This window comes from Balaenoptera ricei, chromosome 2, assembly GCF_028023285.1.
Source record: "Balaenoptera ricei isolate mBalRic1 chromosome 2, mBalRic1.hap2, whole genome shotgun sequence".
Classification (NCBI taxonomy): domain Eukaryota; kingdom Metazoa; phylum Chordata; class Mammalia; order Artiodactyla; family Balaenopteridae; genus Balaenoptera; species Balaenoptera ricei.
Window position 1 is genome coordinate 16,891,676 of NC_082640.1, and position 20,545 is coordinate 16,912,220.

The 20,545-nt window shown below is 36.3% G+C and overlaps 1 long non-coding RNA gene across 1 annotated transcript; it reads left to right on the plus strand.

The window, feature by feature from the left end:
• The first annotated feature begins 203 nt into the window (after positions 1-203).
• LOC132360262 (uncharacterized) lies at positions 204-9,883 on the plus strand. Its single transcript, XR_009501063.1, has 3 exons — positions 204-280; positions 9,057-9,220; positions 9,762-9,883. It is a non-coding gene; the product is annotated as an uncharacterized LOC132360262 (long non-coding RNA).
• The last annotated feature ends 10,662 nt before the right edge of the window (positions 9,884-20,545 follow it).

The window sequence follows — 20,545 nt, forward strand, 5'->3', positions numbered from 1 at the left end:
TTCTCACTGATGCATCACACTCTAATGCTCTAGTCATCCAGTTCCCTGGTGATGGGATCCAATTATTTGTAACCACATGCCTTTTTCATGTTTGCAGGGTGAACACCGCAAGAGTGAGATTGCAGGGGCCAGGGTATAATTTGTTTTCCTGAAGTTCTACTCAGCTGTTCCAAAGCAGCAGTACTAGTTTGCACTTTCAGTGGCAGTGCCTGAAGGTTCCTGTCAGTCAACCACTCACTAACACTTGATGTTACCAGGCTTTCTAATTTGTCCTAATCAGGTGAGCATAAAGTGGTATTTCATTCTTCCAAATTGTACTTTTCTAATCATGATCATCATCTTTAAGCAACCGTTTCCTTTCGTATATATTTTTATCCATATACATTTTTAGCAATTTAGGTATTCTGTTCTAAGGAAGGGTTTGATTTATTATCCATTTGTGTTGATGTTGCGGGGGTTCCTTACATAGTCTAGATATTTATTGCTTATTGGTTTTAAATGTTGCCAATATTTTCTGCCACCTATGCCATTAACTATGTCTCTATTGTTTAGTTGATCAGAAATCTTTATTTTTAATGCAGTGAAATACATTAATTGTTTTATTGTGATTTGGGTTTAGGAGCCTTAGAAAAGTTATTACAAAGATATCTTTTACATTGATTTCTATTAATTTTATACTTTTGTCTTTCATGTTTAGATCTTTAATCCATGAGAAATCATTTTGGTATGTGATATACTACAGGGATCCAGTATTATTTTTCTCCATATTATGAGTCATTTTTTTCCAGTTCCATCTACCAAAAGAACCATTCTTTTCCTGATTGATTTATGAAGCTACATCTATTGTATGCTAAGTTCCCACAGAGATGGGATGTTCTTCAGGTCTCTGATTTGCTTCTTACACTAGTCTATTTGTTCTTACACTACTATCACACTATTTTTTAAATCGATTTGTATTGTACCATTTATCTGGTAGGATAAGACACCTACATAGCTTCATTTTTAAAAATTGCTCTAGCTATTCATAGACCTTTATTCTTCTACATAAAATCTGTATGGGAATTGCATTAAATTCTTAGGTTAATCTGGAGAGAAGTGGCAGCTTTACCATATTAGTCATTGCACCTTGAATATGAGGTATATTTCCATCCATTTTTTTCTTCTTTTAGTATTTTAAAAGTGACTTTAACAATTTCTCTATTAAGGTCTTATGTATTCCTTGTTAGACATACATAACCTAACCCTTGTTAGGTTAAAGTCTTAATGCTTAATTTTTGTTGCTATCTTATTTTATATTTTTCCAGTGAGTTATTGCTGGTATTAAAATGTATTGAATTTTACTAGCAGAGTTATCTGGCAATCTTTTTGAACTTTCTTACTGGTTCTAATAGTTTGCCTATATAGAAGTGAGTATGTCATTTCTCTTGCAAACATTTTCTCTCATATTGTCTGACAGGCTCTACATTTTATGGAACACTAGTGAGTAGAGATCATCTTTGGTTTGTTGCCAGTATTAAAGCAAATCAGTCTAAATTTTTTCCACTGAGTATGTTTTTGCTTTAGGCCTCTGCTAGATGGACATTTTAAGTCAAGAATGTCTTTTAATTTTTTTCCAGCATATTGAGGTATAAGTGACAAATAAAAATTGTACAATATATGTATAAGGTATACAATGTGACGATTTGATATATGTATGCATTGTGAAATTATTACCACAAATAAGCTATTAACATATCCATAACCTCACATACTAACCACTTTGTACGTGTGTTATATGAACCCAAGATCTAGTCTCAGCAAATTTCAAGTATATAATACAGTCTTGTTAACTATAGTCAACATGCTGTACATTAGATCCCCAGATTTTATTCATCTTATAACTGAAAGTTTTTACCCTTTGGTCAACATCTCTCCATTTCCCCCACCTTCCAGCCCCAGGCAATAACCATTCTACTCTCAGATAGTATGAGTTCAAGTTATATACATACACATACACACACACACACACACATTTTCTTTATCCATTCATCTGTCAACAGACACTTAGATTCTTTCCATATTTTGGCTGTAGTGAACAATGCTGCAGTGAACATTGGACCAGTGCAGGTAACGCTTCAAGATCCTGATTCCAATTCCTTTACATATATATATATATATACTCAAAAATGGGATTCTAGATCATATGGTAGTTCTATTTTTAACTTTTCTGAGGAACCCCTACACTGATTTCCATAAAGGCTATATCAGTTTACATTCCCATCAAAAGTGTACAAGTTTTCGCTTTTCTCCACATCCCTGTCAGCACAAAGAGTGCTTGTCTTTTTGATAATAGCCATCCTGACAGTTATGATATCTCATTGTTGTTTTGATTTACATTTCACTGATGATTAGTGATGTTGAGCATCTAATCAAATACCTGTTGGATATTTGTATGTCTCCTTTGGATGATGTCTAAATAAGATCCTTTGCCCATTTTTACATCTTGCTATTGAGGTGTGTGAGTTTCTTATATATTTTGGATATTAACCCTTTATTAGATGTATGGCTTGTAAATATTTTCTACCATTCCATATACTGCCTTTTCATTCTGTTGTTTTCCATAATGTTTTCTTGCTGTTGCAGAAACTTTTTTCTTTGAAGTATTCCCACTTGTTTATTTTTGCTTTTGTTTACTTTGGTTTCTGTGTTATATCCAAAAAAACAATGCCAAGAGCAATGTCAAGAAGAATTTTCTCAATGTTTTCACTTAGGAATTTTATGGTTTCAGGTCTTACATGTAAGTCTTTAGTACATTTTGAGTTAATTATTTTTTATGGTGTAAAACAAGGGTCCAATTTCATTCCTTCGCAGACAGCTATCCATATTTTCCTACACTATTTATTAAGGAGACTGTCATTTTCCCCATTGTGTGTTCTTGACATCTTTGTGAAAGATTAATTGGCATATATGTGTGGGCTTATCTCTGAACTGTCTATTTGTTTCCATTGGTCTATGAGTCAATTTTTAATGCCAGTAAGATACTGTTTTGATTACTATAGCTTTGCAATATAGTTTGAAATCAAAAAGTGTGATGCCTCCAGCTTTGTTTTTCTTTTCATTACTGTTTCTATACCCTTATTTATTATTGGTCTGTTCAGATTCTTAGTCTTAGTAGTTTGTGTTTCTAGGAATTTACCCATTTCTTCAGGTTCCAATTTGTTAACATATGATTGCTGACAGTAGTCTCCTATGATTCCTTTTTATTTCTATGGTATCAGTTGTAATGTCTCATCTTATTTCTAATTTTAATTACTTGAGTATGTTGAGTCTTCTCTCTTTCTTGGTTAGTCCACCTAAAGGTTTGTCAACTTTGCTTATCTTTTCAAAAACCAACTCTTAGTTTCATTGATCTTTTCTATTCTCATTTGTATTCTTGTTCTGTTTCATTTCTTGTTGCTCTGATCTTTTGAATCTCCTTTCTGCTAACTTTGGGCTTACTTTGTTCTTTGACATATAAAATTAGGTTGTTTATTTAAGATATTTAAGATACTTCTTTTTTCTTAATGTAGGCATTTACTGCTATAAACTTGCCTTAGTTTATGCTTCTGCTGCATCGCATAAGTTTTGGTATGCTGTGTTTCCAATTTTGTCTCAAGTTATTTTTTTGATATCCCTTAGATTTCTTCTTTGACCCGTTAGTTGTTCAGGATCTTGTTTAATTTCCACACATTTGTGACTTCTGCAATTTTTCTTTTATTTTTGGTACCTAGGTTCATACCACTGTTATCAGAAAAGATACCTGATATGATTTCAATCTTCTTAAATTGTTAACACTTGTTTTGCAGTCTAGCATATGATCTATGCTGGAAAATGTTCTGTGTACTCTTAGAAGAATTGTGTGTTCTGTAACTGTTGGATAGATTGGTCTGTATAAGTCTTTTAGATCCACTTGTCTGTAGTGTTACTCAAGTCTGCTGTTTCCTTGTTGATTTTTCCATCTGGATGATCTATCCATTGTTGAACGTAAAGTATTGAAATCCCTTAACCACTATTATTATACTGCTGTCTCTACCTCGCTTCAGATCTGTCAGAATATTTGCTTTATATATTTAAGTGCTCCAATGTTTGGTATATATGTTATAATTTTTATATCCTCTTGACAAATGGACTCCTTCATAATGGTGTTCTTCTTTGTCTCTTGTGACAGACTTTGACTGAAAGTTTAGTGTGTCTGATAAAAGTATAGGACCTCTACTGTCTTTGCTTACTATTCACATGGAATATCTTTTTCCATATATTCACTTTCAGCCAATGTGTGTCCTTAAAGCTAAATTGAGCTTTAAGTACTCAGCATACTGTTGGATCCTGCTTTTTAAAATCCATTCAGGCACTCTGTGTCTTTTGATTGGAGAATTTAATCCATTTGAATTTAAAGTAATTATTGATAGGCAAGGAGTTATAGCCATTTTGTTAACTGTTTTCTAGTTCCTTTTTTTTCTTCCTCTCTCGCTGTCTTCCTTTATGAGTTATTGATTTTTTGAAGTGATATGCTTTGATTTCTCTATCTGTTGTGTATCTACTGAGGTTTTTTTCTTTGTAGTTACCATGAGGATCACAAACATCTTAAAGTTATAACAGTCTATTTTAAACTGATAATGACAACCTCAGTTGCATGCAAAAATGCTACACTTTTACTTCTCTCCCTACCTTTTATGCTATTGACATCACACTTAACTCTCTTGATACTGTGTATCCATTAACAAATTATTGCAGCTATAGTTACATGTAATACTTTTATCTTTTAACATTTATACCTGAGTTAAAATTGTTATATATACCACCATTACAGTATTAGAGTATTCTGAATTTGACTATATAGTTACCTTTACCAGTGAGTTTTATACTTTATATATTTTCCTGTTGTAACTTAGTGTCCTTTCCTTTCAGCCTGAAAAATTCCTCTTAGCATTTCTTATAAGGCAGATCTAATGGTGATAAACTCCTTCACCTTTTATTTGTCTGGGAATGTCTTCATCTGTCCTCATTTCTGAAGGACAATTTTTTCATGTATAGTGTTCTTGGTTGGCAGGTTTTTTGTTTTCTTTCATCTCTTTGAATATATTAGCACACTCTCATGTCCTGCAAGGTTTCTGCTAAGAAAACTGTTGATAGCCTTATGGGGGGAGGGGAGGCTTTATGTGGCAAGTCATTTTTCTCTTGCTGCTTTCAAAATTTTTCCTTTGTATTTGACTATTGACAATTTAATTGTAATGTGTCTCATGGTAGTCTTCTTTGGGTTGAGCTTGCTTGGGGTCCTTTAAGCTTCATGAATCTGGGTGTCATGCCTTCTAAGATTTGGGAAGTTCTCAGCTTTATTTCTTTGAATAAACCCTCTGCTCCTTTCTCTCTCTCTTCTCCTTCTGGAATTCCCATAATGTGTATATTCATTTGTTTAATTAATTATGTCCCATAAGCCCCATTTGCTTTCTTCATTCTTTTTCATGTGCTTTCCCCACTCTAATTTCAAATGGTCTGTCTTCAAGTTTGCTAATTATTTCTTTTGCATGGTCAATAGGCTTTTGAAGCTCTCTAGAATTCTTTAGTTCTGTCATTGTATTCTTCAGCCTCAGGATTTTTCATCTGTTCTTTTTTTATGGTTTCTGTTAGTTTATTAAACTTCTCATTTTGTTCATGCATTTCCCTGATCTCATTTAGTTGTCTATAGTGTGTTTTTTTGCATATCATTGAGCTCCTTTAAGATGATTAGTTTGAATTGTCAGGCAATTAGTAGATTTCCATTTTGTTGGGGTCAGTTACTAGAGCTGCATCAGTTTCCTTTGGTGGTGTTATGTTTGCCTGATTTTCATGATCCTTATCATCTTGCATTGGTGTCTATGCATTTTAAGGCACAAACACCACTTTCAGTCTTTACAGTGTGGTTTTAGCAGGTAAAGACCTTCTCTTGTTGGGTTCCTAGATGATGGGATTTGCTCTGGTATTGCAGTTAAGTGTGCTTGGCTGCTGCTGCAGGTATGGGCAGGCATGACTCCCAGCAGGTCTCTGGGCTGGCAGGATCACTCCTGGACCTCAGGTGAAAGTGGCTGGAGCCAGATAACAGGCTGATAAAAGGGTCCATAGCCAGACCAAGGTTGGAGGGCCTGCTACCCACAGCATAGATGTGGATCTCTACCTGGATCCCACAAAGGCACTATTGTCCATGGATAGGATAGCTGCCAAATTATTGTTGCTGTGTGGTGTTACCACTGGATTTTCTCCTATTCTGCCATCTTGCTGATGTCACTCTCTGAATGCTTTTTAAAACTATCTACTGAGATTTTAATTTTTATTGAAGTATAGTTGATTTACAATATTGTGTTAGTTTCAGGCGTACAACAAAGTGATTCAGTTATACACACACAAACACACATCTTTTCGAATTAGAGTTCTCCTCTTTTCCAGATACATGCCCAGGGGTGGGATTGCTAGACCATATGTTAACTCTATTTTTAGATTTTCAAGGAACCTCCATACTGTTTTCCATAGTGGCTGCACCAACTTATATTCCCACCAACAGTGTAGGAGGGTTCCGTTTTCTCCACAACCACTCCAGCATTTATTATTTGTAGACTTTTTGATGACAGCCATTCTGACTGGCGTGATGTGATACCTCATGTAGGTTTGATTTGCATTTCTCTAATAATTAGTGATGTTCAGCATCTTTTCACGTGCCTGTTGCCCATCTGTATGTCTTCTTTGGAGAAATGTCTATTTAGGACTTCTGCCCATTTTCTGATTGGGTTGCTTGTTTTATTAGTATTGAGATGTATGAGCTCTTTGTATATCCTGGAAATTAAGCCCTTGTTGGTCGCATTGTTTGCAAATATTTTCTCCCAGTCTGTAGGTCGTCTTTTTGTTTTGTTTAGAATTTTCTCCACTAGCTGATTAGAGTGTTGGATTTAATTACTAGAGCTTCTCAATATTCTTGCATTCCATCTTTTCTTGTGTGTGTGCCAAACTCTGCCTGTCCTTTTAAATGTGTCCCTTATAAATGACCTATTTTGATGCAGCTTTTTTACTCTAATTACCATTTTTGTAACAGCTATTACATTAGGGCTTATTTCTCTATTATTTCTTATATATTATACTGTATTTTCTATTTATTATAATTTTACTTATATTTTCTAGAGTCAGTTTATTTCTGCCTTACACATGACTCTGCTAATGAACAATTTTTAATCTGGTTTCCTCATTGGCCTGAACGACTCTTTCTAGAAGATGCACCATAGTCTGACACTCTTCTATCTAATCTTCCTTCCTTCATTCTCGTGTGTTAGACCTCCATCACAATTTCAAGGCTCTCCTTGCCAACATCTGCTCCATCTCTCCCTTATCTTTCACAAGCATTTTCTCCAATAAATCTAGCACAATTCTAATTCTGTCTTGAGACCTGCTTCACAGGAAACATTTTTATTTTGTCATTGATCTCAGAGGAAATGCTTTCAATATTTTGTAATTAAGTGTAATATTTTCTGAGTTATTCTTTTTTGCAGATTCCCTTTATCAGATAAAGACCTCCTCCCCTTCTATTATTAGTTTCTGAGTTGTTGTTTTTTTTAACATGACTATGTTTTGAATTTTATTTAATACTTATCTGCATCTATTAAGTTTATCAAATGATATTGTTCCTCAATTCTGTAATATGGCAGATTGTACTAATTAATATTTTAAATTGTTTTCATTGAGGTATAACATAGTAAAGTAAGTAAAGGGCATAATCCAAAGTATACAGTTCAATGAATTTTCACATTTGTATATAACCATATATCTACCACCAAAATCAAAGTCAAGATATAGAACATTTCCATCACCACAGAAATTTTCCTTTTGCTCTTCCCAGTCATCCCCCACTCTCACCCAAAACTAATCACCATTCTGATTTCAATCACCACTGATTATTTTGTCTATCTTGAACTTCACATGAATAGAATCATACAGTATGTACTCTTGTGTCTGTATTATCTTAGTCAACATTAATTTGTGAGATTTATCCAAGTTGTTGCGTGTATCAGTAGTTCATTCTTTTTTCCTTTAATCACTGTTTTGTATTGCATTGTATAAACATATAATGAACACTTGGTTTGCTTCAAGTTGTTGACTGTCAGAAATAGAGGTGCTATGAAACAATCTGTACATGACATCTGGTAGGCTTATGTACTCATTTATCTAGGGTAAACACCTAGAAGTGAAATTGAAGGGCCTTAAGTTATGAATATGATTAAATTTACTAGATAATGCCAAACATTTTTTTACATTCCCACAAGCCACAAATGAAAGTTGCATTTGCTGGACGTTCTTGGGAATAGTCGATATTACTGTGTTTTTTCCATTTCAGCCACTCTGGTGTGTTTGAAGTAGCATGTAATTGCAGTCATGGTGTTAATGTACATATCCCTGTTGCATAATTACATTGAGTATCATTTTCTATGTTTATTCATCATTTGGATCTCTTTAGTGACATAGCTGTTCAGGTCTTTTGCCAATTTTTCAAAGTGGGTTAGTCTGCTTTTTACTTATTGATTGTAGGAATTCTTAACATATTCTGAATACAAATCTTTTATCACATGTATGTATTCCAAATTTTATTTCCCAGTATCTTGCTTGATTTTTCACTCTATTAATATTTCAATCAACAGAAGTTCTTAATTTTAGTGAAGACCAATTTATAATTTTTTAATTTATCTTTTTGTTTCCAATATTAGAAATTTCTGCCTACTTAAAGAAGATGCATTTCTCTAGTAGTAGTATGGTTCATTATTTCACATTTTGATTTCTGATTCTTCTCAAATTAATAATTATTCATGGTATTCAGAAGCACTAGAGTGCCTGATGACTGAGTCTAGGTAAATTCAACTGGCAGATTCACTCAGTCTGTATTTTTTAAAGAGCCTCTTTAAAGAGCCTCTTTCATAGTTCTTTGATGAGCATTAAATGTGATACTACACACTGTGGGACCTGTGAGTTTATCTATCTGATTCTTTTTAAACTTCTTTTTCCCACTCTATTTTTTCTCTTTCTAGGCTTCTGACCAACCAGAGAAGTCATTCACTACTACCAATGAGCAAGTATTCTTACCTCAGGCTACTTCTCTTTACATACTAAGTGGACGAGCACCTACAACCTGAGCTCTGACCTTTGGGAGGATTTCTCCTTGGAGGATTACCTGTCTTTCAGCACCACCTGGGTATGGAGTTAGAATATAGCAACAATCCATTTTAACTTGCGTCCATATACAAGGTGATCCTTCCATGAATCTTGTTTGGCTTTTTTCCTCTTCCATCAGCTAGACATAAGGGACTCTCCCACCTTCTGACTGATGTATCTATGGATGTGATCTGAGGAGGTGCTGATGGTGGGTGACACGGAGGTCTGAGTCATCAGCTCATTCAGCTTAACTTGAGCCCTCTGGCCTTACTCATGCCCTATTTTGGATGCACGGCAGCTACCCTAGAATAGATTGCTATTGGACCCACCTGTCATTTTAATGTGAATCATCTGACAAAACCCAGATTGTGATTAACAGTTATAGTTTCATAGAAACTTGATGTCCCACAGACAGTAGTTCTCTATCAAGGTCCATTTTTTTATGTCAGCCTTGCCGAGGATATAGATTTTTATTCTGCTACTTGAGCTTGCCATAAACTCCATATTCATCTTTCCAACCACTTCATATAATAGGGCCTATCAGTTCATAGGATTCAAGCATCTTGTCTGCTTCACCCTAGACTGCACCTGCACCAGAGCTCTTTCCTGAGTCCATTCAAAGCTGGCAGCATCACCTGGTATATGGGTCAGGTGAGTATTTCCAAGTTTCAAATATGCATCCTCCAGAACCCAAATATGATTACCAGGCACTTTCTTTTATTCTTCATTGTGAGATTTGTGAAATGTAATAATTTGTCTTTCACTTTTGAGGGGATATCTTAGCATGCCCCTAATAACTTTACTGATTTGGTTTGCCACTGAATATTTATAGGGTTTGTCTCCCACCCCCTGGAGTACATATGGCTATGAAGGCATCCAATGTACTGTGATCTCTTAACCATCTGAAATAATGAACTTAGTTCTGAAGACACAGTGAGCTGATGTGATATTTATCAGCATGTCCAACTGGATCACATCTCTTCAGATGTTTATGAGAAAGTGAGAGAGTAAACACTGCCACGTAGATGTATACTGTTGTCCATCCCAAGTGGATGCAAATTATTTCTGATCTTCTTTTCTGGTAAAAATGAAAAAAGAGCACATATAGTGGCCATGTACCAGACGCCATGAAAATCTGCTCTAGCAAATATATCACATCTGTCATAGCAACTACCAGTGTACCTACTAGTTGAGTCTAGTAGGGGCAAACTGGCAAATTAAACAACATATGATGAAGACCACCATGCCTGCATCCTTTGATGATAGAGTTATCCTTTGAGTTATTAAGGTTTACATTAATTTCTGCTGTTACCCCTGAGATACAATAGGTTTTTAAAACTTACTATCTTAGATGGGTCTGTAGCAGTTTCAGAGGCCTCTGTTTGGCCTTACCCACTGTTATTTGTGTTCTGTTATTGCTGTAACAAATTACCACAGAGTTAGCATTTAAACAACAAAAATTTATTACCTTGCAGTGCTGTAGACTAGAAGTCCAACACAGGTTGCACTAGACCAAAAACCAGGTGTCAGCAGTCCTGTGTTCCTTTCTGGAGGCTCTACCAGAGAATCCATTTCCTTGCCTTTTTGGGCTTCTATATGCTACTCACATTTCCTTGGCTTATGGCCCCTTTCCTCCATCTTCAAAAAAATATCTTTCTGACCGTTTTCCCATAAACACATTTCTCTCTGGCCCTCTTCTGGTGAGAGCTCTGTTTCTGGATGCCTTCTCACATGGCCTTTCCTTAGGGCATGTGGACAAACAGTGAGAGAGCTCTGGTCTCTCCTCATGCGGACACTAATCTTATCAGATCAGGGTCCTATCTGTATGACCTCATTTAACCTTAGTTATTTCCATAAATGCCCAATCTCTGAATACAGTCACATAGGGTTTGGAGGACACAAACATTCAGTCCATAATATCTAGGATGAACTGTGGTTATTAATAACATATCAATATTGGTTCATTAATTAGGACAAGTGTACCTTACTAATATGATATTATTAAAGAAGAATATTAATCATGCCTTTTTATTTTCTGTATTTTTGATGCTTTGACATCTGGGGCCCTCCCAGGGCTAACCAATTCCTAGAGTTGATAACTCACCTGAGAGCACTGTTCAAATACAAAGTAACCAATCCAGAGCCCACACCCAAATAATCTGCTTTACCAGGCCCTCTGATAATTGAGTCATTTAATTCTAAAATAATGTGTTTTCTGTTGTAATATCTAATTTTATTTGTCTTCATTTTTTATCTTAATGTAGCTAAGGGTTAGTCAATTTTGTTGACCTATTCAAAAAACCAACTTTTAGTTTCATTTTTTTTCTATTGGTTTTCTATTCTCTGTCATATTGAGGTATAATTGATAAAACTTAATATATTTAAGGTGCACAACATGTTTTATATATGTACACATCATGAAATGATTACTGTTAGGTACCTGTATACTTATAATTGCTGTATCTTTCTGACCTTATATTTATATAATGTTTTTCTTGTTTTGGTCTTAAAGTCTATTTTGTCTGACATAAGTACGGCCACTCTTGTTCTTTTTTAGTTGCATTTACATGGAGTATCTTTTTCCATCCTTTTACTTGCAGCATATGTATGTCCTAAGATCAAAAGTGAGTCTCTCGTACATGGCATATAGTTGAATTTTGTTCTTTTCTCCATTCAGCTAATCTGTATCTTTTGATTGGTACATTTAAACTCTTTACATTTAAAGTAATTACTGATAGAGTAGCGCTTACTGTTTCCATTTTGTTAATTCTTTTCTATATGACTTAGAGCATTTTTGTCCCTCTTCTCTTGCTGCCTTAATTGATGTTTCATTGATTTTTTTTTTTTTGGTATGTACATGCTTTGATTCCCTTAATTTCTTGTGTGTATCTTCTATAGATATTTTTTAAATTGAAGTATAGTTCATTTACAATGTTGTCTTAGTTTCATTTGTACAGCAGAGTGATTCAGTTTTACATATGTATTATTTTCCACTATAGCTTATTATAAGATATTGAATACAGTAGGTGCTATACAGCAGGTCTTTGTTGTTTACTGATTTTATATATACTAGTGTGTATATGTTAATCCCAAACTCCTCCAAATCCCCTTTGGTAACTGTAAATTTGTTTTCTGTGTCTGTGGGTCTATTCCTCTTTTGTAAATAAGTTCATTTGTATAATTTTTTTACAATCCAGGTATAAGGGATATCATGTATTTGTCTTTGTCTGACTTACTTCACTTAGTATGATAATGTCTAGTTCCATCCATGTTGATGCAAATGGCATTATTTCATTCTTTTTTTATGACTGAGTAGTATTCCATTGTGTATATGGGTGTGTGTATATCTTTTCAAATTGGAGTTTTCTCCGGATATATGCACAGATGTGGAATTACTGGATCATATGGTAACTCTATTTTTAGTTTCTTAAGGAACGTCTATACTGTTTTCCTAGTGGCTGCACCAATTTACATTCACACTAACAGTGTAGGAGGATTCCCTTTTCTCCACATCCTCTCCAGCATTTATTCTTTGTAGACTTTTTAATGATGGCCACTCTGACCACAGTGAGGTGATACCTCACTGTAGTTTTCATTTGCATTTCTCTTAATAATTACTTATGTTGAACATTTTTTCATGTGCCTGTTGGCTATCTGAATGTCTTCTCTGGAGAGATATCTATGTAGTTCTTCTGTCCATTTTTTGATTGGGTTTTTTGTTTTTTTATAAGCTGTAGGAGACATTTTTATATTTTTGAAAATAATCCCTTATCAGTAGGATCATTTGCAAATATTTTCTCCCAGTCCATAGGTTGTCTTTCCATTTTCTTTATAGATTCCTTTGCTGTGCAAAACTTTTTAAGTTTAATTAATCCCATCTATTTATTTTTGCTTTTATTTCCACTACTCTAGGAGATGGATGCAACAAAGTTATTGCTGCAATTTGTGTCAAAGAGTGTTCTGCCTATGTTTTCCTCTAGGAGTTTTACAGTATCCAGTCCTACATTTAGGTCTTTAATCCATTATGAGTTTATTTTTCTATATGGTGTTAGAGAATGTTCTAATTTCATTCTTTTACACGTAAATGTCCAGTTTTCCCAGCACCACTTATTGAAGAGACTATCTTTTCTCTATTGTATATTCTTGCATCCTTTGTCATAGATTAATTGACCATAAGTGCGTATATTTATTTCTGGGCTTTCTATCCTGTTCCATTGATCTATATGTCTCTGTGCCAGTACCATACTCTTTTGATTACTGTAGCTTTGTAGTATAGTCTGAAGTCAGGGAGCAGGATTCCTCCAGCTCCGTTCTTCGTTCTCCAGATTGCTGTGGCTATTCAGGGTCTTTGGTGTTGCCACACACACAAATTAAAAAATACTTTGTTCTAGTTCTGTGAAAAATGCCATTGGTAATTTCATAGGAATTGCACTGAATTTTTAGATTGCCTTTGGTAGTATAGTCATTTTGACAATATTGATTCTTCCAATCCAAGAACACAGTATATCTTTTCATCTGTTTGTGTCATCTTCGATTTCATCAGCATGTTATAGTTTTTGGAGTACAGGTCTTCTTGCCTCCTTAGGGAGGTTTATTCCTAGGAATTTATTCTTTTTGATGCGATGGTAGATGAGATTGTTTCTTTAATTTCTCTGATACTTCGTTGTTAGTGTATAGAAATGCAACATATTTCTGTATATTAATTTTGTATCCAGCAAGTTTACTGAATTTATTGATGAGCTCTACTAGTTTTCTGATAGCATTATGTCATCTGCAGTTAGTTTTACTTTTTTTCCAATTTGGATTCCTTTTTTCTTCTTCTTCTCTGATTGCTGTGGCTAAGGCTTCCAAAACTATGTTGAATAAAAGTGGCGAGAGCAGGCATCCCTGTTTTGTTCCTGATCTTAGAGGAAATGCTTTCAGCTTTTCACTGTTGAGTATGATGTTAGCTGTGGGTTTGTAAAATACGGCCTTTATTATGTTGAGGTATGTTTCCCCCTATGCCCACTTTCTGGAGAGTTTTATTATAAGTGGATGTTGAATTTTATCAAAAGCTTTTTCTGCATCTATTGAGATGATCATATGGTTTTTATTCTTCAATTTGTTAATGTAGTGTATCACTCTGATTGATTTGCAGATATTGAAAAATCCTTGCATCCCTGGGATAAATCCCCCTTGATGATGGTATATAATCCAATGTATTGTTAGAATCAGTTTGCTAATATTTTGTTGATGATTTCTGCATCTATGTTCATTGGTGATATTGGCCTGTAATTTTATTTTTTGTGACAGCTTTGTCTGGTTTTGGTATCAGGATAATGGCCTCACAGAATGAGTTCGGAAGTGCTCCTTCCTCTGCAAATTTTTTGGAATAGTTTGAGAAGGATAGGCATTAACTCTCTTCTCTAAATGTTTGGTAGAATTTACCTATGAAGCTATCTGGTCCTGGACTTTTGCTTGTTGACAGTTTTCAAATTACTGTCAATTTCAATTCTGGTAATTTGTTCATATTTTCTATTTCTTCTTGGTTCAAGAATTTGTCCATTTCTTCTACGTTCTCCATTTTTATTGGCGTATAGTTGCTTGTAGTAGTCTGTTATGATCCTTGGTATTTCTGTGGTGTCCACTGTAACTTCTTTTTCATTTCTGATTTTGGCCCTTTCCCTTTTTTTCCTTGATGACCCTGGCTAAAGGTTTATCAATTTTGGTTATCTTTTCAAAGAACCAGCTTTTAGTTTCATTGATCTTTTCTACTGTTTTTTAAATCTCTATTTCATTTATTTCTGGTTTGACCTTTCTGATTTCGTTCCTTCTACTAACTTTGGGTTTTGTTTGTTCTTTCTTCTCTAGTTGCTTTAGGTGTAAGGTTAGGTTATTTGAGATTTTTTCTTATGTCCAGAGGCAAGCTTGTATTGCTATGAACTTCCCTCTGTAGAACTGCTTTCCGTGCATCTCGTAAGTTTTGGATAGTCGTGTTTTCATTTTCATTTGTTTCTGGGTATTTTCTTTAACTTCCTCTTTGATTTCTTCAGTGAGCCATTGGTTGTTTATTAACATATTGTTAAGCCTCCACGTGGTGGTGTTGGTTTTTTTTCTGAAGTTTCTTTTTTTTTTTCTGTTGTTTGCTGTGCCACATGGCTTGTGGGATCTTAGTTCCCCAACCAGGAATCGAAATCATGCTCTTGGCAGTGAAAACTCAGAGTCCTAACCACTGGACCACCAGGTAATTCCCGTTTTTGTTTTTTCTTGTAGTTGATTTCTAGCCTCATAGTGTTGGGGTCAGAAAAGATGCCTGATGATTTTTCTTAAATTTACCGAGGTTTGCTCTGAGGCCGAGCATGTGATCTATCCTGGAGAATGTTCCATGTGCACTTGAAAAGAATATATTCTTCTGCTTTTGGATGGAATGCTCTATAAATATCAATTAAGCCCATCTGGTCTAAAGTGTCACTTAAGGCCTGTGTTTCTTTATTGATTTTGTCGGGATGATCTGTCATTGATGTAAGTGGGGTGTTACAGTCCCTCACTATTATTGTGTTACTGTCAATTTCTCCTTTTATGTCTTTAACATTCATCTTATATGTTGAGGTGCTCCTATGTTGGGTGCATATATATACTTACAATTGTATCTTCTTGGATTGATCCATTGATCATAATGTAGTGTCCTTCTATGTCTCTTTTAACAGTCTTTATTTTAAAGTCTATTTTATCTGAGTATTGCTACTCTGGCTTTCTTTTGATTTCCATTTGCATGGTATACCTTTTTCCATCCCCTCACTCTCCATCTGTGTATCTAGGTCTGAAGTGAGTCTCTTGTAGGCAGCAAATATTTGGGTATTGTTTTTGTATCCATTCAGCGAGCCTGTGTCTTTTGGTTTTGGAACATTTAGTCCCTTTACATTTAAGGTAACTATCGATACATATCTTCTTACTGCAATTTTGTTAATTGTTTTGGATTTGTTTTTGTAGCTTTTCCCCCCCTTTCTTCTTTTGTTCTCTTGTGATTTGATGACTATCTTTAGTGTTATGTTTGGATCCCGTTTTCTTTTTGTGTCTATATCTATTATAGATTTTTGTTTTGCAGTTACCATGAGGTTTTTCTATAGCAGTCTATATTGATACATGCTTGTTTTAAGTTGCTGACCTCTTAATTTCAAATACATTTTAGATATTCTGCATTTGTACTCTTCTCCCCTCAAAATTACTGTTTTTGATATTATATTTTAAGTCTATCTTTTGGGTGTGTATGCCTTAACTGCTTATTTTGCATACAAATAATTGTACTACTTTTGTCTTTTAATCCCACTAGCTTTGTGTGTGGATGATTTACTACCTTTACTGTATGCTTGCCTTAGTAGCGAGCTTTTCCATTTCATAATTTTCTTGTTTCTAGCTGTGGCCTTTTCTTTTCTGCCTAGAGAAGTTCCTTTAGCATTTTTTGTAAAGCTTGTTTGGTGGTGAACTTTTAGCTTTTGCTTCTCTGTAAAGCTTTGATTTCTCCATCAAATCTGAACAAGAGCCTTACTGAGTAGAGTGTTCTTAGTTGTAGGTTTTTCTCTTTCATTACTTTAAGTATATCATTGCCACTCCCTTCTGGCCTGCAAGGTTTCTGCTGAAAAATCAGCTGATAGCCTTATGGGAGTTCCCTTGTATGTTGTTACTCTTAATATTCTTTTAGTCATTTTGATTGATTACACTGTGTCTGCTGTGTTCCTCTGTGGGTTAATCCTGTATGGAACTCTCCACAATTCCTGGACTTGGGTGACAGTTTCCTTCCCCCAGGTTAGAGAAGTTTTCAGCTATTATTTCTTCAAATATTTTCTCAATCCTTTCTCTTCTCCTTTTGGGACCCTGATCATGCAAATATTAGCGTGCTGTATGTTGTCCCAGAGGTCTCTTAAACTGTTCTCATTTCTCTTCATTTTTTCTTTGTTCAGCAGCAGTGATTTCCACTACTTTGTCTTCCAGCTCACTGATCTGGTCCTCTGCCTCATTTAGTCTATTATTGATACCATGTAGTGTATTTTTCATTTCAGTTATTGTATTCTTTGTTTGGTTGTTATATTTTCTAATTATTTGTTAAAAACTTATTTCTCACTCTGTGCATCCATTCTCCTCACGAGTTCTTTGATCATCTTTATGATCATTACTCCAAATTGTTTGCTGTGTAGATTGCCTATCTCTACATCACTTAGTTGTTCTTCTGCAGTTTTATCTTGTTCCTTTCTCTGAAACATATTCCTTTGTGACCTCATTTTGTCTAAATAGTTACTTGTATTTTTATGTGTGTGGTAGGTTGGTTATGTTTGACCTTGGAGAAATGGCCCTCTATAGGAGACAACCTATGCATCCCAGAAGTGCACTCTCCTCTCTTCACCCAAGGGAAGGGGGCCAGCTGGTCCCAGGGTGGTCCCTGGCATGCATTTGTGGACTCAGTCTGAAGGCTGCTGGACTATAGTTTTCTTGCTTCTGGTTTCTGCTCACTGGTGGGTGAGGCTAGTCTAGAGACTTCTGCAGGATTCCTGGTGGGAAGGACTGGTGCCTGCACCCTGGTGGATGGAGATGAGTCTTGGTCCTCTGGGGGGCAAGGCGATGTCTAGCAGTGTGTCTAGAGGTGGCTGTGTGCTCATGAAGTCTTTAGGCAGCCTGTCTGATGGGTGGCACTTTTTCCAGGAGAGCTCATGCAGATGAACGCTCAATGATATACCTGCCACCAGTGTCTAAGTCGCCAGGGTGAGCCACAGCTGCACCCCGACTCCCCAGGAGACCCTCTAAGACCATCAGGTATGTCTGGCCCAGGCTCCTATCAAACTACTGCTTTTGCCCTTGGTCCCAGTGCACATGAGGTTTTATGTGTACTCTTTTAAGAGTGAAGTCTGTTTTCCCCAATCCTGTGTAGCTTCTGCACTCAAGCCCTGCTGGCCTTCATATCCAAATGCTCTGGGGGCTTCTTTTCCCAGTGCCAGACCCCCCAGGCTAGGGCCTGATGTGGGACTCAGAACTCTCACTCCTGTCGGAGAATCTCTCTAATACAATTATGCTCCAGTTGGTGGGTCACCCACCTGGGGGACATGGGATTTGATTATATCATGAATCAGCCCCTCCTATGTGTCATTTTCATTATGTCTTTATGTCTTTAATTGCAGGGGATCTTTCTGGTAGGTTTCAGTCTTTTTCAACAATGATCGTTCTGCAGAGTGTTGGATTTTGGTGTGCTCCTGAGTGGGGGTGAGCTTAGGGTACTTCTATTCTGCCATCTTGGCCACTCTATAGCTATTTTCTTTATGGTATCACGGACTGCATCAAACATCTTAAAGTTTGAAATAGTAATGGTCAGGAGAAAGTGTCAAAATGGCAGCACAGAAAGACACGAGCTCACCCCTTCTTACAAAAACACCAAAATCACAACTAACTTCTAAGTAACCACTTACAAAAAAATGCTGGAACTTAACAAAAAAGATAACCTACATTCACAAAGAAAGAAGAAACCACAATGAGACAGTAGGAGGGTGATAAAATCAACTCCCATACTTGCTAGGTGGGCAATGCATAAAGTGGAAAATAATTATACCACAGAAGTTCTCCCACTGGAATGAAAGTCCTGAGGCCCACGTCAGGCTTCCCAGCCTTGAGGTCTGGCAACAGGAGGAGGAGACCCCAGAGGATCTGGCTTCGAAGACCGGTGAGGTTTGGTCACAGGAATTCCACAGGACTGGGGGAAACAAAAACTCTACTCCTAGAGGGCACACACAAGGTCTCCTGCACACCAGGACCCAGGGAAAAAAGCAGTGACTTCATAAGAGACTAGGCCAAACCCACCTACTAGTATTGGAGGGTCTCCAGCAGAGCCGGGGGTGGCTGTGGCCCACTGCAGGGACAAGACACTGGCAGCGGTAGTTCTTGGGAGTACTCATTGGCATTAGCACTCCTGGAAGCCACTATTTTCTCCCAAAGACCCAGCTCCACCCAACAGCCTGTAGGCTCCAGTGCTGGGACACCTTAGGCCAAACAACCAAGGAACAAGACCCAGCTCCACCCACCAGTGGGCAGGAATCAGTCCTTCCTTCCCACTGGGAAGCCTGCACAAGCCTCTTTAACAGCCTCATCCACCAGAGGGCAGACAGCAGAAGGAAGAAGAACTACAATTCTGGAGCCTGCAGAACAGAAACCTCAATCAAAGTTACACAAAATGACATGGCAGAGGAATATGTCCCAGGTGAAGTAACAAAACCCCAGAAGAACAACTAAGTGAATTGGAGATAGCCAATCTACTGGAAAAAGAATTCAGAGTAATGATAGTGAAGATGATCCAAGATCTCAGAAAAAGAATAGAGGCACAGATCGAGAGGATACAAGAAATGTTTAACAAAGCAGAACTAAGGAACAAACAGATGAACAATACAATAACTTAAATGAAAAATACACTAGAAGGAATCGATAGCAGAATAACTGAGGCAGAAAAACTGATAAGTGAGCTGGAAGACATAATGGTGGAAATTACTGCCGCAGAACAGAATAAAGAAAAAAGAATGAAAAGAAATGAAGACAGTATTAGAGACCTCTGGGACAACATTAAAACACCAACATCTGTATGCTAGGGGTCCCAGAAGGAGAAGAGAGAAAGGACCTGAGAAAATATTTGAAGAGGTAATAGCTGAAAACCTCCCTAATATAGGAAAGGAAGTAGTCACCCAAGTCCAGGAAGTGCAGAGTCCCAAGGAGGAACATGCCGAGACACACAGTAATCAAGTTGACAAAAATTAAAGACAAAGAAAAAATATTAAAAGCAACAAGGGAAAAGCAACAAATAACATACAAGGAACTCCCATAAGGTTATCAGCTGATTTCTCAGCAGAAACTCCACAGGGCATAAGGGAGTGGCACAATATATTTAAAGTGATGAAAGGGAAGAAACTACAAACAAGAATACTCTACCCAGCAAGTTTCTCATTCAGATTCGAAGGAAAAATCAAAAAGCTTTACAGACAAGCAAAAGCTAAGAGAATTCAGCACCACCAGACCAGCTTTGCAACAAATGCTAAAGGAAATTCTCTAAGCAGAAAAGAAAAGGCCACAACTAGAAACAAGAAAATTACGATTGGAAAAGCTCACAGTTAAAGGCAAATATATAATAAAGGTAGGAAATCATCTGCACACAAATGTGATATCAAAACCAGCAATTGTGAGAAAAGGAGAGCACAAACGCAGGATATTGAAAATGCATCTAAAATTAAAAGACCAGCAACTTACAACAATCTTGATTATACACAGATGGCTATATCTAAACCTCATGATAACTGCAAACCAAAAATCTACAATAGATAAACACACACACAAAAGAAAAAGGAATCCAAACATAACACTA